The sequence below is a fragment of the Lissotriton helveticus genome, chromosome 5_1, assembly GCF_964261635.1.
Source record: "Lissotriton helveticus chromosome 5_1, aLisHel1.1, whole genome shotgun sequence".
NCBI classification, from domain to species: domain Eukaryota; kingdom Metazoa; phylum Chordata; class Amphibia; order Caudata; family Salamandridae; genus Lissotriton; species Lissotriton helveticus.
In genome coordinates, this window is record NC_136065.1 from 1,830,658,244 (window position 1) to 1,830,676,757 (window position 18,514).

The following is an 18,514-nucleotide window of genomic DNA, read 5'->3' on the forward strand; positions in this document are numbered from 1 at the left end:
AGGAGCATAACACTAAATGTAGCACCCCCCTACACCCCTGCAGAATGTGCCGAGGGGCTCCCCAGTCTCCCTTAACCCACAGATATTGATTCATACACCTTGGGGCAAATAGACCCCTGCCCTACCCTCAAGGACCTGCTTTACACCCCCGGTGAGAACTATTTTAAGAGTGATAATGCTTTGAACCCGTGCTTGATGACAGAACGCAACCATCTGCTCCTCCCAAAACTCATAGAAAGGATGTTATTCCTGCTAGCCCCGTGCTTTAAATGGGCAGGTACTGTCCAGTACAGAGTACAGGCGCTTCTTTAATTTGAAAGGCTGAGTAGCTGCACTTCTCATCACTGCTGCAATACATTTATTGGGACGGTACATGTACTTTTCAGGGGGGAACTCTACACTGGTGAGCATCTGCACGTATATATTTTCTTTTAAAGCACTGTGCTACCCTTTGACTTGGCAAGGAACTGATGGTAGGGAGTAGTGGATAGTTCTCAGGCTCCATAGGCACTGGACTCCTACTGCTACTCAACTTAGACTATTCACAAACTGCATTTTGTAGTATGTTTAGGACTAAAAAAGTACAATATGCTATTCACAAACCTACGAGTGTAAATTCCCCCCTCCAGCTTTCCTATCTTTTCTTTGAGGAGATCCTTACATGTGCGAGTTTACTATTTAATAGTAAGCGTGGGAGGGACCAGTGGTGTGGTTGAAAAATGGGGCATACATACTAAAAAATAGATGTGGTTTACTAAGAAGTCAGGAGGTTTTAAGAGAGGATTCAGGAGGGGTTTAGGAAGGGACTGAGCCCCCTTATAAAAGAGTAAGCCCATTGCTATTCCTGAACTGCATTTCTAAGTTTACTTCAACCAAAAATGGACCCAAAACAGTAGTAAATTACTTCAACTCAGAGTAATTCACCATAGTTGTCCAACCACTAGTACTGCAATACGCTCCCTTAGAAAAAAGTGGTAAAAGAAAGTGCCTAATATTAAAAAAATGAGTGCCGTGGCAAAAGCGGTGCCTTGAATAATGCGGCTGGCCCTATTAAACGTCAGTGCACTGAATACCAAGGCTGTGTAGTCCTCAATCCACCTCATGCCTCTTTAATCCAGTACCAGACGCTCCCTGCCCGTTTATATCACTCTTGCAGGCTCCTGCTTTCTACTTTATTGACTTTTGTCCATCTTTCTCTTACTCCTCCTTTCCCGTTTATGTGTTTTTCTCTCTTCTGCTCTTGGTAAATGTCTAATGAGGGAAAATAAGTGTCGGTCCCCATAAATGAGTACTGATGGGCCCCACAAATATAGCACTTTTCAACGCGGATTTTACACCGCGATACATTCACAACGCGGTCGTTACAACAACCGTGTTGTTACAACGCAGTTTCATTACAATGAAAGTCGTTACAACGACTTGCGCTAGATGGCACGCTGGACTTAGGAATCGTATGATTTACTATTCCAACTCCAGTGTGTGCAACAGTAGGGAAGGTGTTGGAATAGTAAATCACATTATTCCTTAGTCTATAGCGCCATCTAGCGCAATAAAACCTTTTGAGAAAGACATATGTTACAATGATAAAAAACAACCAGAATGCAAGCCAAAAGGTCATATCACAGTGTTGCAAGGGGTTATAGGTAGGTAGGAATAAGTACGGGCAACAAAGTAAACAACAAACGCAGAACATCCAAATAATAGTCACAACATAAGGATTCAATCATCATGAAGATGAATGCCTATTGATGTGCCTGGAATCCCTTTTCCTTAGTTGGAGTACCCTGTTTCCACCACTGATATTGGCAGCCACTTGTTCAATGGCATAGTAGCTTAGTTTGGAGCAATCCAAAAAATTATGCGTCTCAAAGTGCCTTGCTATTAGATAATGTTGGTCCTTATTCGTAATGGCCCTCATATTTTCTAGTACTCTCTTATTGGCCATAAGTGTAGTACTACTTACCTATCTAAGATTACAGGGGCACTCCAGGATGTACACTACGAACGTAGAGCTACATGTTAGAAACTGTTTAATAGAAATGCTAGCACCAGTGGTGAGATTAGGGTATTCTTTTTTCATGCGGCTACTGCGACAAGCTTTGCAGTGGCCACATGGGAAAAAGCCCTCTTTGGAATGACCATTGTAAGCAAGTACGACCCTGGTGGGAGTGCCCTTCTCCCTCATATACTTGTCAACTTTCCTGTTTTCAAAGGTCATGGTTCTGTTGATCCCTTTAACTTTGTCCATGGCCCTGCGGCGAACACAACTGGGGTAACCCCTATCGGTGAATGTGGCTATCATGATCCTTTGTTTAGCCAAAGGCTACATCAGAACTGCAGTTCCATTTAGCACTCAAGAGTTCCCGGTACAGGATTCTCCATTTTAGGTTATCCAGGTGACTGCTCATAGCATGTAGTAGGGTATTGCCTTCAATGGCCTTCCTAAACAGACTCATGTGAATCTCCTTGTTGACAATTTCAACCTTAGTATCAAGGAACTCTCTTGCCTTACTACTCATTTTGCTGCTGAGTTTGAGATTATAGTTATTAGAATTGAGTCTCAGAATGAAGTCGCTGGCTTAATTCTCGGTGCCCTTACAGATCACAAGCGGGTCATCAATATACCTGAGCCATAGGACCACCCTTTTGAAATCCTCCTCAAAGTTAGTGTCTGTCCTGATCTCTTTCTCCCCTGCCCCCAGAAACAGATTTACAAAACAGGGAGCGAAGCAAGTTCCCATTGTGCACCCTAAGATCTATTTTTAGATACTACAATTGAACTTGAAGAAATTGCAAGCAAGTTCCCATTATGGTCCCTCAGATCTGTTTTTAGATACTACCATTGAACTTGAAGAAATTGTTTTTAAGGCAATATCTGATTATTTCAATGAGCATGTTGGTATGTTCCATGTGCCATATTGGTCTTCTAGACAGATATTTGGCACAGGTAGCTATCCCTAACTCATGTTCGATGATGGTATACAGGGAGTTAACATCCATGGTGACCAAAAGGTATTCATTCTGCCACTGGACCCCATGGATTTTATTTAGAAAGTTTTGTGTCCCTAAGATAGGATGGCAAGGTGATGACCTGGTCCCTCAAAAAGTGATCGACATATCTAGAGATGTTCTCCAGAGAGTTGCCTCTGGAGGTCATGATGGGTCTGCCTGTGGGGTTGGAATGGTCTTTGTGTATCTTGGAGAGAAGAGACAGTTCTGGGAGTTTAGGATAGTAATTTTTGAGGAAACAATATTCTTTCATTCCAGAAGATCTTTGTCCCTCCAGTCCAACAATCTGCTCCAAATACACGTTATACTGTCATTGTATTCAGTTTTGCTGGTACTGACATAAGTCAAGGGATCATTGAGTTGGCACATAGCCTCGTCGATGTACATAACCCTTCTGAGAATTACAATGTTGCCTCCCTTTTTCGGCTGGGCGTATGACAATACTGCCTTCACTTGCCAGATCTTTGATGGCATTTTTTTGAGCAAAGGTGAGATTATGTGAATACCTTGTAGATTTATTAAACCATGTATTTTGCCTGAATCTAAGGAGTTGGTTGGCTAAATTAAGTGCCGGTCCCCAAAAATGAATGCTGGTGGGCCCCACCAGGAACCTCTGGCTCAAATTAAGCACTGGATCGGGGCTTAGAATAAAACCTTGTGAGAAATAATGTTAATTTGGAGCACATTATTTTAAATTGGTACAAATATAACTAAATATAATTTAATATTAAGAAAAATAATACAAAATTATACATATTTATTATTTTATCTAAAAAAATGTTTACCGTTTTTATTTTAATGATTATTGCTAGACTAAAATTTTATAAAATTCTATCAAATTAGTTTTAGGTAATTCTACATATCACTGTTAATAATTATGAATGCATCATAAAAAAGTTTTTTTTTACATCTTAGGTGGGAATTTGTTTTTTTAATTTAAACTTCGGCAGAATAATTTTTATTTTTTATTTATTTTAATTAAATAATGAATTTAAAATTAGGTTAGTATAGCTGTAGCATTTTTTTCTTTTGGCCTATATTAAAAATAAATATGTAAACTTAATTTACAAAAAAGATTTAGCAAAAACATTTTTACTAACTTTTTCAAAGGTTATTAAACTATTTTAACTTTTCCCTATACATTATCTTATAAGTTCCCGTATAGCTCTCAGTATGGCAGAATATAGGTTTCGGAACCCCTTTTAGGGCCATGGGGCACGAAGGGGCTAACCATGGTGGTTGAGGCCTTTTATTCCTGATGTCCTGGGGCCGACCTACTTTGGAACCTGAGCAAATGGGCCAAGTACCCCTTCTTCACTGGACGCTCAGTGAAGGCGTGTGGAAGGGGAAACGAAGTACAGATACAGGTTACTGCAAACTTCTCAACTCAATGCATGCAGTAAGAACAATAAACCAATGTCCAGTCCAATGCTTACTTATAGGAAAAAGCCTTTTTAGGTCTTGCTCTCGAGACCTATTGCAACCGAGTTGCCCGTCAAGGGAGACAGAGTGGTGCACGAGCCTACCAGGGTCTGTGGACGCGCTTCTGAAGACACGCACACACACACACACGCAGACACACACACACGCGCAGACATACACACACACACGCGCGCACACACACACACACACACACACACACACACACGTGCCAAGCCCCCAAGCCCCACTTACCGCATCGGTGGCCTCAGCCGCCACTCCTTCTGCTGCCACCGGTCCTCTGGGCCATCCACTCCGTGGACGCGGGCTTCTCCGAAAGACATAAGTCCCGCCCCACGACAACCGTGAGCGTGCACATCCCGAAACCGGAAGTTCGGGAGTGTTCCCAAAACCGGAAGTTCGGGAGCGTGCACGCTCACGGCTTGTTTATTTCAGGGATGGGTGGAGGCTTCAAAACGAAAGCGGGTAAAGGAAGCATTTTAGTTGTAATAATTTTATTCATGAAGTACATATTCCGAAAATTATTTTTATGGCTTTTGCTTCCACTCGGATCGTGTTGGAATGCACGTTCATGTGCGAGTTCCATGCACTGGCTGCGCGGTTTGGCCCTATGGAAGCTCTGCGAAGGCTGTAGTTGGCGGGCGCCCGTGCTTGCGTGTTGGTTTATTGGTGGCAATCCGCATCTTTTCTGTGTGGGTCTGTCAGGGAGACGGCGCATTTCCACGAGACACAGGGAAGACACAGGGCTTCCCACCATGCACCACACACTCTTTATTGCCCATGTATGATTTACAAACGCGGAGCTCCGGTGGAATGGAGGTTTATAAGGCGAACCGTTCTCCTTCCCTTGCTGACTGCGCCGCTCGGAGTATCATCTCTGCTTGAGCCAAACTGAACAAAAAGCTGCAGAAGCATTGGACGAGCCTACAAAACACCACCACACACTTGCAAAACCCTTCAAATGCGTTTTTTATATAACCCTTCTACTATCCTGTTTCTGTAACGTTACATTGAAATGCCTACCCCCCCCCTTATGTTGCACCCTTTGCGTGGTTCCGGGCGGAGTAGGAAGACGCCACCAGCAATCCAGAGGGATGCAGCAGCTGTCTAGTTTCGAAACTCTAAGAATAAACACCGGCAGCTTCACTGTGATGCAGGCGTTTGTTTACACGTGTGACTGAGGAGAGGAGCTGTGCCAACCCTCACTGCTCAACTCTCACAGTTTTAATTCGTGCTAATAAAACCCTCCCATGTGTCAGCCAAAGATCCTTTCGGCCAAGCAGAGAATGGTATAACCAAAGGTCTCTCATAAAGCTGTTTTATCATCATCTGTGCTTTTTGGTGACACAGTGGCTAATTTTTAATTTAATAATGTAAGAAATTAGATTTGCTCACCCTGTCGGCTGTCAACAAATCCCTATTGAAGCCACTTGTGTGCTACTGACGTACAGTTTTAACTCTTTTGTGTCTCAATATATCACTTGTCATATCTACCCTGTTGTAAATTCTGTCTAACATTGAACATGTTTCGAGAAATACCTGCCTTCTAAAATGGACACAAACCAAGTTTGCACCGGTTTTTGCTTCTGAACTGAGCACAGATTATGACTGCTCATGCTTTGCATAGGTTGTAGCCACCAGCGCTTAGTAAAATGTAAAAAAGGGCTTCTATTGTACAAAAATGGGTACATTCACCTTTTGCACAAAGTACTCCCAACTTTTGCTCCTCAAAAAGGTGTCAATTATCTTTAAAAACAGACCCTTATCGGGCACAAATGTTACTTGTGCTCAGGCTTTTTCCTCAATGTTTCGACTTCGTTCTAAGTGAGCCTCTTATGATCAACACACTTTGCTTTAATCTTTTTAAGTAAAATAAATGACTGTCTTATTATAAAATATAACTATTTTTAACTAGATTTAATTTAATGAAAAAGGCGAAGTAAATGTCATTATTATGATTGCGCTAGAATGGTTTACTTTCTAATTTTTTACAGCAAGGATCTTGTCAATAAGTTAATCTTTGCTTTTTGTTTGACACCTGCGTAACATCATTTACAAAATGCCTTATGGTGCATTGCGTTTACACAAATGCTGCAACACTGTTTTTTTTAATTTTCTTTCAGGGCAACATTGTTTCCATGTATAGCTCCATAGAATCCAGTGGGTGCTTCAAGTCCATCTGATTAGTTCTCAGTTGTTTCTGGAACAACCTTGGGCTTGCAGAAATGTCTAACTGAATTCAGCCTTCTCATTCAAGATCGTATTATGTGTTTAGTAAAGGTGCTTAAAGCTGGATCTCCTCCTAGTCTTGTCCTGCATGTATTTCATGACTGGTAGTATCCTCTTGTGGCACCTGTGATTTGCAACTTGGCTGATTCTTATTTTGCTTTGGGTCTGATCCTCCTTGACGAAAAAAAAAAACCTTGCTGGAGAAGCCTTCCTTTCCTATGGCCACTTTAAGCAACATAGACCTTTATATTTGCTACTTTCTAACACCAAGATAGTGGAGGGAGAAGTCAATGCCAAATCTCTTTATTTCACCACAAAGAATATATTGCTAGATTAGTTTCAAGCAGGATTCAGCCTTTTTAGGGCGGGCATTCAAGACCTCTTGTATATACTTTAGTATGTACTTTGTGGGCTCTGGAGATCAACCCTAGGACTAGTCTGCTTCCGCTTAGGGACTTTTATTCTGTTCAACTACCTCTATTTAACTTTCTTGATAGAAAACGAACATCAGAGGTCAGTAAAATACCAGAATCACTTTAGCATTCTCTAGATTCCAGTCCATAGAAATTGTCTTCCACAAGCACCCGTAGACAATAATATTTTTTTCAGTCTTGTATTTTCAGTGATATGACCACCGAAGGACCTGATTTTATATTAAGAACAGAGCTTTGGACTATACCATTTCCGGCTGAAAGTCAATATTTGTCTCCATGTGTTCCCATGCCTGGTGTGTCACGCAGTTGGGTGCTTACTTTCCCTCCACGTTAAAGAACAGTAGATGTTTCAGCGCTCAGGCTAATGTGCTGCATAGCTAAATACATATAAGGTCCCAAAGGCGAGACCGATTGCATTGCAAATGCTTGTTTCTAATACTACTTGTGAAATGGCGTTACGATACCCATATGCAAGTGTACACTCCCCTTGAGGTCTGGACTCTAGTAGTGGTCAGGCAAATCCCTGTCTGGCCCTCTACCTTACAATGTGTTTGGGGGTTTTCAATTCACTGATGGCTACATCCAGGGAAGGTTTACTAGTAGGCAACACACAAGAGGTCGTCTTTGACTCCTTAGTTCTTAGTCAAAAGCGTCTATGGTGCTGCAGCACTGTTAGCAGTGATTCCCTCGGGCCCCACAGCCTGAGTTCCCGTCTTATCTGCTCTAGCGGTATGGAAGTATTCAACAGTGCAGCAACTGCCCTCTCCATGGGTGTTCCTGAGTCCAGATATTATTCCGCAAAGACGTGCTGCTTCCAGTTCATGTGGCAGCAGCCGGCAGGCACAGGCTCTCTCATCTGAGCAGTGCTGTCGATTCGTCCAGCGATTAGAGCTGCTCTTGCTTGGCCAACACAGGATAAGTCAGTCTTCCCCTAACAAGGGGGGTAGTTGGGGCGGGGATGTGGGGGGGATTCTTGTGCTCCCAACTAGAGCTCCGGAGAGGGTGTGATATCTTCAGCAGTGTCTGGCGATCCTCGGGGAAGCAATCAGGTACAGTTGGCAGGTTCGACGCACTGGTTACAGCAGTAATCCTCTTGTCCGGGCCACGACCTGAACACATGGCCACAGTGGTAGCCGCAGCCCCTCCTAGCATACGGGCCTGCTGCGTTGCTCACAGATGGGCTCAGACTCTTCTGGTGCGATTGCCTTCACTGTAGGGGCCCCTCTGGCATACGAGTTCGCTGATCTTCAGCAGACGCAAGTCTCATGCTCCTGGCCCAAATAAGTTCAACTGTGGCCTCTTATTGCATACAGGGTCACAGTGGCATGGCAGTGCAGGCCTGGTGCTTCCAGCACAGTTCTCTTCACACGGCTGAGATCACGGCGGTCCCTTTTTGGCATATAGGGGCACCCCTCCATTCCTGCACAGGGCAACAACCCTATTGGTGCACAGCCATTGTCCTCACACCTTGCTCAGGGAGTCCTCTTTGTAGGACATACCATTGGACCTCGCTCATTCCAACCCTGTCCTCTTCTTCACAGGGCACACTGGTATTGGCAGATAGGCAGTAGCTGGTGCTCCAGGCTCCAGGGCAAGTGGTCTTGATTTTTCCTGGGTAATGTCCCCTCACCAGCAGAGAGACTATCAGACCTTGGCCCCCAGTCCTGGTATAGGCAGAATTCTTGCAGAGCTTCTTTCCCCTCCTCACACATCCCATCTGGGTGCTTGTCAGATGACAACGTTAGGGGTCTCAACCTCCCCTTTTTCTTTCTCAGACACCAAAATGTGATCTAGGATCTGAGTCGTTGAAGATTTATGTTGGGATTCTGCCTCTTTTGAAGTGTCAACTTCCCATTTTCGTATTTCCCCTTGAAAGGATGTCTGTCACAGCAGACATGACTCCGAAACAAATTGACCAACAGCATAATTCATGGGAGTGACCAGAGATAACACCTGGATGTCAAGCTACCAGTTCTACTCTTTATGATTTCCTTTTCAGCTCCATCTCCTTTCTTGAGATGGGTCCAGCCCCCCTCCTTGTGACCTATAACTAAATCAAAGAGCAACTATTTGAAGTGTAAAAGGAGCGTCCCTTCCTCCTTTCCTCCAGTGTGTCCCGTCCAGCTCACAGGAATGCAGAAATGCACAAATCTGTCTTGGGAGATTCCTCTACTTCTCATGCCGTCACCAGGCAGGCCTGGAGTTCCCAGGATGGAAACCAGGGTCCTCCATATAATTTACCAATGCAGCACACTTACTCAGTGTATATTCAAAGCAACTTTACTCTTCAGCATGGTTACCTCCATGCATTGTATCATTACAGGTACACACACGGATCTTGCATGTGCGCACACGCAAGATCCGTGTTTGCCTACGACAAAAAATAATCATTAGGGATCCCAACAACGGTACAGTTGGGCACTCACGGCAGGGGTACACGACTTTAACCATGCAGGCGACTTTTTTGTCCCAACAATAGGGGGTCTACAACCGTGAGTAATGCTGTTTTATTTTTTGTACATGCATGGCACTAGCATGCCACCTTACTGTCTCTTCAGAGCCCGAGATATGGTAAGCCAGAATAAGGTAGCATTGAGAGAGTAACAGCGAGCAAAGTGAGATAATGTTCTTCAAGGGGTACCAGCTTGTAGATAATCCTGTCTCCATCCTGGGCACTAGATTGGTGACAACTGTGGCCACTTGTGAGGACTGAGATAATGTTATGCCTGAGTAAGATTCTCAGAGGTTTAACCTACCCTGGACCACATCTATCTCTGTGGGGCACATTGCCACCTCTTCTGTTAAACAGAGTACATTAGCTTAGCCCGTGAAGTACATGAAAGATACATCAGCTTACAGTGTGACTAGGAGTTAGATTCAAAATGATGCTTCTTGCTTGGCAATGCACTTCCGAAAGCCTCAGCTGTAGTGGAGGAGTGTGGCTCAATGGTTAGAGCGGCAGACCCTGATGCAGAGTTCTGGCCAGGGACTAGGGTTCGATTCCCGCCTCGGCGGGTTCTCGGGCTCAATTTCCTCAGACCTGTTAATTCTCGCCTCGGTGCCTATTCTAATCACGGGCCCCACGCTGCAACTCTGGGCAATAGCTTGCTTAGCCTCCACACCGGCCCCAACAGCGCTAAGGATGCCTGGCTTCACCCTGGGGGTACCCAGGAGTGGACACTTCACAGGGAAAGCCAGGAGGGGTTCCACAGCGGTATGAGTTACAGCGCCAGGAAACCGCATAGGCGACACCGCAAGGTGACCGTCTGGTGACAGTGCGCTCTATAAGTACCATGACATTAACATTTACACAGCAAGGAACTAACTAATTAATCCTTTGCTGCGCAACGGCTCTGTGCACCGTGAAATGCACATGATTTGCCTCATCAATATTAATTGGGTGCAAATCAGCTGTGCAGCTCCACTCAGACGGAGGTCTGTGTGGGACAGCCTCCAAATTTACAATGGACCAGAATTACTTACATTGGTATCTGTGTTCCTAATAGGGTCAACATTACAATGCCACAAAAAGTGCTGTCCCATTATGACAAAAACCACATTGTGGGAGAGTCCTGGTGGTAATGCTGCCATTTCTCTTATGAAATGGTGCACCTCACTCCACCATCTGTGGATCCATGGAATGTATCTCTCAAGTGGATATACATTGCCAGACTTTTATGGACACCATACCCACCTCTTGTGAAAGTTTGCCAATCTTCAGGGGGTTAGGTCTACCAAAAGGGACGTTGCATCAGCCACTCAACGTAAGCTGGCTGATCCATCTCTGGTCAAGGCAGTGATGACTCTAAACCTTGGCAAACTCAATGGCAGATCTGGTGGTGGTACTGCTAGCGTGACGTCCACTGTGAACACCAGATAGGTGAAGTTGTCGGCAAAGCCACTGCTTTTTGGCAGAATCTGTATTAGCACCCTCCTCTAAATTAGGCTATGAGTCTCAATGTGGCCAATAATGTTCTCCCTTTAAGGTTTTCTCTAATCCATACTATCCTGCACGCCATCTATTTCCTGTCTACATTTTCTGCTCCTATGTGTAAGAGTCATGAAGCTGAACTCACATATCTGCTCAATGGTGTCGGTATAAAGTAAGTATTCTGCCCTATCACTTTCATGTATGGTCTCTTGTGTATGTGTGTGTATATATATATATATATACATACATACATACATACATACATATATATATATATATATATATATGTATGTATGTATGTATGTATGTATATATATATATATATATACATACATACATACATACATATATTATATATATACAAAAAAGAAGCAGAGAACACTGGGTAGTTCTCAAGTTTAGGTGGAAAGCAGCTTCTGTTAGAGCACTCTCAACACCAGTGACACTCTAGATCTGCTCACCTCAAAAGTCTATTTTTCTATCAAAGTGTTTAAGCATAGGATTAGCACAGTGCCATCCACGGTGAGATAGAAAAGGACAAAGTATTTTGCCATTTCTACAGCAAAGTCTTTAAGCATAGGACTAGCACAGTTCTATCCTTGCCGAGCTGTAAAATGACAAAAGCCATTTATCACTCCAGGCACAGTATTAAAGCTTTGAATTGGTAAAATACCAACTCAAGCCCACCTGAAATGAGTAAAAGCAACCCCTGACACTGTGTTTCGCTAAGAGATACAAATCAAGCCAAGATTGGCCGACCGTAGGTCTCGCAAAGGGGGTGTAGAGCCTGAACCTATTGTGACAGCCCTCTGAACCGCCCCCTTAACGTGCCTTGTGCACCAAGCAGAGTGCCTTGAACTCAATTCTCTGCTGGACGGGGAGCCAGTGTAGTGTCCATCTACCCTGAGTAGTGGGATGGCCCTTCGGAAGCTTTAAAATCACTTGAACGGCAGCATTCTGCAGTGATTGAAGTTTGCTAGTCTGATGCTTATCAATGCCCAAAAACATCACATTGCACTAGTCCAGTCTGATTAGAGAAGAAGAGAGTGGGTCCGGGAGCCAATCTTTAAGCAGGTCCTGCACTCATGGCTCCAAGGAGAACGTGTCAGACAAGGAGAGTGCAGTTCCTAAGGGGTGGAAGGAAGGGGAAAGACAAAACTTTTGTCATGTTGCCCTCACACACCCCGAGAGGTGTCATGCTTCATCACTGGGCCTTGCTCCTCATCAGGCCGGCGCTGCAATGCTCGACGGGCTCACTGTTTCCGGGGCTCTTTGCTGGAGATCTTTTTAGGAAAAGCCGTTAGGTGCGTGTGGGTAAGGGGGCAATGTGGGATGTAGTGCACGTGTGAAGTGGTCTACAATAGGTCAGGGTCAGTCCTAGGCTCAATATAGTTTTAATGGTAAGGTAGATCCTGCCTAATTAAATGGAATTTGGACGCCCTTTCGGATTGCAATGATCTACCAGGCTGTCACTAGTGTGGGGTCGACATGTTTTGTGCCTAAATGTTCCTAAGGAATCGGTTGGCACTTCTTCAGGACCTATGTGTGAAATTAAAGTGCACGACTTTTAGACAGGCTCCAAGACTTTTCTGGGGGTAGCCTATAGTGGGGCCTAGTAGTCCTGTACCGGGCTATGGGGTGATGAGGAGCATAAAGTTGCTCTGCTTGAGTGGCTGGTGGCAACTCGCCGGTATGCCTACCTTTGCTCCGGGTCCCCGGAGCCTGGTAGGATCATTGCAATCCAACAGGGCGTCTAAATTCCTTTTAATTAGGCAGGATCTACCTTACCATTAAAACTATATTGAGCCTAGGACTGACCCTGACCTATTTTAGACCACTTCACACGTGCACCACATCCCACATTACCCCATTACCCACAAGCACCCAACGGCTTCTCCTAAAAGGATCTCCAGCAAAGAGCCCTGGAAACGGTGAGCCCGTCAAGCATTGCAGCGCCGGCCCGACGAGGAGCAAGGCCCAATGATGAAGCATGACACCTCTCGGGTGTGTGAGGGCAACATGACAAAAGTTTGTCTTTCCCCTTTCCTCTTCCTTCCACCCCTTGTCTGACACAATAGTCCAGTCTGGACATAAAAAGGGCAGCATAACTGTTTTCTGAAGTGCCAGGGGAATGAAAGGGAAGATTTTACACTCGGTCTTGAGTAAGAAAAAGCTAGCTGATGTTAGGCTATTCACCTGAGCTGACATATTCAGTTTGTCATCAAAAATGACCCCAAGGTTCCTCACTTTCTTTAGATAGAAAGATATTCTATGGCCTTGGGCTGAACTGGGACCCCCTGAATTGGGTGCTCAGCACCCCCTGCCCCCACTCCCTCTGTGCCGCAGGATCTGCAGGGGACTAAGTTACGCCCCTGAATACCTGGTCTGTCTTAGGAGGCCAACACACAACCATTTTCTTCCGTGCAGTCTCAGGCCATGTGTTGCTGGGCTGGTCTACGTCCCACAGTCCTCGTGTGCAGAGCTTTAAGTGGGATGAAAAAACTGAGGGGTCTCTCAAAGGGGCGTGGCCAATGTAATTAAGGGCGTGGCTTAAAACACGTACACAAAAAATCTGTGCTTAGCAAAGTGTACCGCCTGACTTGTATTTTGCTGTTTCTGTCATTGCATCCAGATATATGACACAACAAGTAACATCATACCTACAACACGTCACGACTATTTGGCTTTGTCAATAGTTGTTAGTTGCATAAGATATATAAGCAGTAACTATGGCTTGAATATAATAATGAAAAAGCTCCGACTTAAACCCCTGGTGACACCACGAAATGTTGGTGGTCCTGAGTTTCAAAAAGAGAAGGGAAATCCAGAGAAAAAATGTCTCTCTTTCAAGGATTTCCCTTGCCCTACAAGGCTCACCTGGCATGACGTCATGCCGTAACTTCTCCACTAGTGAGAAGTGTGCACTGTGAGCATGCGCACATCCATGTGCCTGCGGTCACTGCAGTCCACGAAAAAACACACCGCCTGTGCCAGGACACAAAACAGAGCCTGATAGAGACCCGTTTCGAGGCCCCTTTTAAAAACATGCCGGTGCTCAGACCCGGTGAGACCCGGCCCACTTAAAGCCTTGCTCGTTTGTACACCATGATTGGTTTATTCTGCCTTATGGCTTCCTTGTACAGTCAACATTTCCTAGCAGCTGGCATGCACGCACATGCACACACTCGCACGCCCGGACTTCGCTGTCGCGCAGCGGGCCTGTCCCTGTTCGCCCTTTGGGTTCTGCAGCCAGTGTCCCCAAGGTCCCCCGATTTGTTACCTCCCTGCAGTCCTTTGCTCTTTTATAAGCTTCTTTGTGTGTAATTAAATCCATTCTCCTGATCCGGAGATTACGTGTACACCGAGCGCTGATCCCAGGGCTGCGCCGTAAGCCAGTTAATGGCACACCGAGGCGGTGCAGCCAGAGGTGGCCGAGCACTGGTCTCGAGCTAGAGGCCTGGGTGAAGGGGGAGGTTAGGGAATAACAGGGTAACTGGTCAAAGGTCACCTCGAGGACGCTAAGGCAGGTGTGCCAGTAGACACTTAGTCCTTCCGCTGTGTGTCGTGCCAAGGGTCACTGGTGTCAGCAGATACAGCCATATGACACACAGGTTTTTGTTTAAGCACCTCCATTCCATTCATAAGAAGGGCACACGGTATAGTGACTACATCATAGAAATTAGATTCTTTACGTTTTAAAGCTTTTACTGTTATCATGTTGTCTGGAAATGACGTCACTTGACATTTAAATCTGACATCATCAGAGGGTGACCTCTGACTCAATGAAATCACATGTGATGACATAATTAAGACTGTACTTTTGATCAGGGCACAAGTAAGCAAGTGGCATCACGGCGCGTGACATCATGCCGCGTGACATCACAGCGCGTGACATCATAGGAAGTGGCATCACAAGACGTGACATCAGATCTTAAGCCCTCCCATACTTATTTAGCAGGTATATCATGAGTACATTGGAGCACATTTCGAGTATACTTGTAAACTCTCCTGAATTAGGCAGAAGATTCACATTTTTGTACGCTACACATAAAACAATGTTGCCTGTTGTCAGCGTAAAGCTTCCTCTAGCCATAGTGCTTTAAAAGAAAACATAGGGATATTAAAATTATTACAACTTCTCCTCAGGGGTAGTTAGCACTATATAAATACTATTTATTTTGTGCACATACTGGGAAAGACCAACACATCTGCCATTCTTACAGTGCATGCATATCTCCTAAACAGGGCCTGAACAAAGTGAAAAGCTGCCTCTTTTGAGTATGTGTGAAGTGCTAACAAGGTGTGAGCCTTTGTTTCTCTTCTGCTGCATTTGCTTCTGGGTGTGAGGCTCCTGACTGCTGCCAGACAGGAGACTTAAACAAAAGGAGGCCTTATGACCCCTCAGACTCGGCCTTTGTTAAGAGCCAGCAGGAGTTAGAAATTAGAGAACCCCGTCCCTGCCTGCATGTTGTTGCTGATCAAAAGCAGATAACATGCAGGCACTGCTGAAAGTCTCCTGGTGTTTGGAAATTACACTGGGACGAATTCAGCATCTTTATCTGTGGGGCACAACTTCTTGGCAGGGTGGACGGTGTCCCCCTCTGTGAAATACGTGGGTGGACGCCGTCCACCAACGTGTACCCCCCGACTCGTGCCCTGCTTTTGACCATGTGACAGAAATCTACTTCTTAGTCAGTGATCACTGTCTGAATGTTAGCCAGAATCCTTCAGCTCTCGAGAACTCCGCTCTCGGTAATGCGCATGCTCCCTCAGCGCGTGGCAGCACTCATACACACTAAGTGTTATTGACAGGAAAACTCCCTAGCTCTAGTGTCTGCCCATATTCATTGATCTCTGCATAAAGCTTTGTTTACTCAGCTCACATCAATTCAGATCTTGTTCATGACAAGACTCATAAAGTCCAGATGAACTCGGCTCAGCACTGGCAGGATCACTCAATTCTTAGGATTATTAAGAGATATATAGTTATTGATAAAGCCCAGTCTCCCTCAGTGCCTGGGGGCCGTCACCTTTATTCATCTCTCAATGAAGTTCAGGGTCGCTCAAATCTTGGGGACATTCAGCTACATTCAGCTCTCAATAAAGCTCAGGCTCCCTCAATGCACGGTATACTCGGCTACATTCAGTTCTCAATAAAGCTCAGGCTCCCACAATGCACGGGATACTCTGCTACATTCAGTTCTCAATAAAGCTCAGGCTCCCACAATGCTTGGGGATACTCGGCTACATTCAGCTCTCGATAAAGTTCAGGCTCCCTCAGTGCATGGGGGCACTCGGCTCTCAAAGCCCAGACTCCCTCAATGTTTGGGGGCACTCGGTTACATTCAGCCCTCGATAAAGGTCAGGCTTCCTCAATGCATGGGGGCACTCGGTTACATTCAGCCCTCGATAAAGGTCAGGCTTCCTCAATGCATGGGGGCACTCGGTTACATTCAGCCCTCGATAAAGGTCAGGCTTCCTCAATGCATGGGGGCACTCGGTTACATTCAGCCCTCGATAAAGGTCAGGCTTCCTCAATGCTTGGGGGCACTCGGTTACATTCAGCCCTCGATAAAGCTCAGGCTCCCTCAATGCTTGGGGGCACTCAGCTACATTCAGCTCTTGATGAAGCTCAGGCTGCCTCCATGCTTTGGGGACACTCCGCTACATTCAGCTCTCAATAAAGCTCAGGCACCCTCAATTCTTGGGGAACACTAAGCTACATTGAGTTCTCGATAAAGTTTAGGGTCACTCAGTTCTTACTGCAGTAGGCTTCTTACTCAAGTCAACTCACATCGCAGTCAGCTAGACACTATGCGTAGTGGTTCTCTTATAGTGACGGTGGAATGAATCCTGCCCTCCTAAAGCAGAGGGGAGATACTGCTCTGGGCAGCTCCAAGTCTGTTGTTTCTGGACTCAAAAGTTCCTGGTGCAGAAATACTAGACTGGTCTCATCAGGTGTATAGGTGCAGGGGCGCCTGGGCATATTAACAGATTGACCTCCACCGACCCCCTCAGGTGCTATGGAGCGAGACGACAATGCTCCCTCCAAGAGGGGCCACAGCCTTTTCATCCCGAAGACGCCCTCCCCGATGCACACCCTACACGCCCGACCCACAGGGCCCCATACATTTACGTTTACCACCTAGTCAGGGTAAGACGACAAATATGTGTGTTACTGTTAAGCGCCCTTGAATCGTGAAAAACTGTACAAAAGAGCATGGGAAATCGGGGCCTGGCAGGTTATTCCCCATTCAAGGAGTTTTACTGTAATCTCTGTTAACTCACTGGGAAATACTGACCGGGAGCATTAATTCTGGTCCTTGTAAGTCCCTGCAGAGTTGATGAAGCACTTGAAATGGTAGCCTACAAGGGTATTGTGGCTATGCTCCAACCCCCTCAACCCCCTCAACCCCCCACCGGTCCCCACCCCCGAAAAAAAAGAATTCACCCAAGGCGAACTAAGTTTTACAGAATTAATGCTGTAAATGCTTACTTCTAATAAAGTATGTATATTATCTTTTCCTCCTATGTAAGGTTGAGAAAGGCATCATTGCTAAGAATAAGGCTGCAATAAACAATTGTCAGTACCAAATCCTTGGGTTAAACATGTTTTGTTTAGGAACATTTTAACTAGCTTCTGAACATTTGCGTCACAGAGTCTGCTGAGTCAAGCACACGCATTATTTACAACATTGATTGACTCCTCGTTTGTGCAAAGTGGAAATAAGTAGCACTTGCCACTAAATCGCTGTTTTTGTAAATGTCTGAGAACTCACTTTGAGTTTACATCTTTTAGCAATAGATTTGCATTTTATTCACCAGTCAGTGTCCAGATTATTGTCATTTTTAATGAATAATATTCCTTCCTTATAACTGTGCTAGGTTTTCAGCAGTCTGGGCATAACAGGTGGTCCATGTTGGATCCACTGTCCTGTTCTAAACACACTCATCCAACAACATACCCGAGAAGTCCTCAGATCTACTGCAGATAAACATGGAGATGCCTCTGTTACCTCAATGCTGCTCAAATGAAGGAATCCTTGCAGTTCACTTGAAATACTGTTTATCAAAGGGTCTCCCACGAAATTCCCATCGAGGAAGAGAGAGTGGTTCACGGAAACACATCTGAGACTCTTTTCACAACACCAACTTTTAAACCACTAGGTGTAGGTGCGGTCCTCTGCACAAAGGCTTCTGTGAGGGCTACAAGAAACCTCCTTGGCTCCTAGCCTTTGCCCCTATCTGCTTCTACTCTCTTGTTTCCCCAGGCTTCTACTCCAAATCCCTCAGATTTTCTTCACAGCAACAACATTCTAGTGATGCCCCAGACTTCTCTGCAAAGCAGCACTCACATATCATCTATCAAGCAGTCAAATAACACAGAAAATATTAGTAATACTCTGAGACATGGAATTCCTAATTATAAAATCAGTGCTGCAAAACAGACTGATACACTTACTAGTCTTCT

The 18,514-nt window shown here is 45.2% G+C and overlaps 1 protein-coding gene across 1 annotated transcript in view; it reads left to right on the top strand.

Moving 5' to 3' along the window:
* Positions 1 to 18,514, top strand: part of MPP2 (MAGUK p55 scaffold protein 2) — a 436,959-nt gene that overhangs the window by 55,335 nt on the left and 363,110 nt on the right. The window lies entirely within an intron of this gene.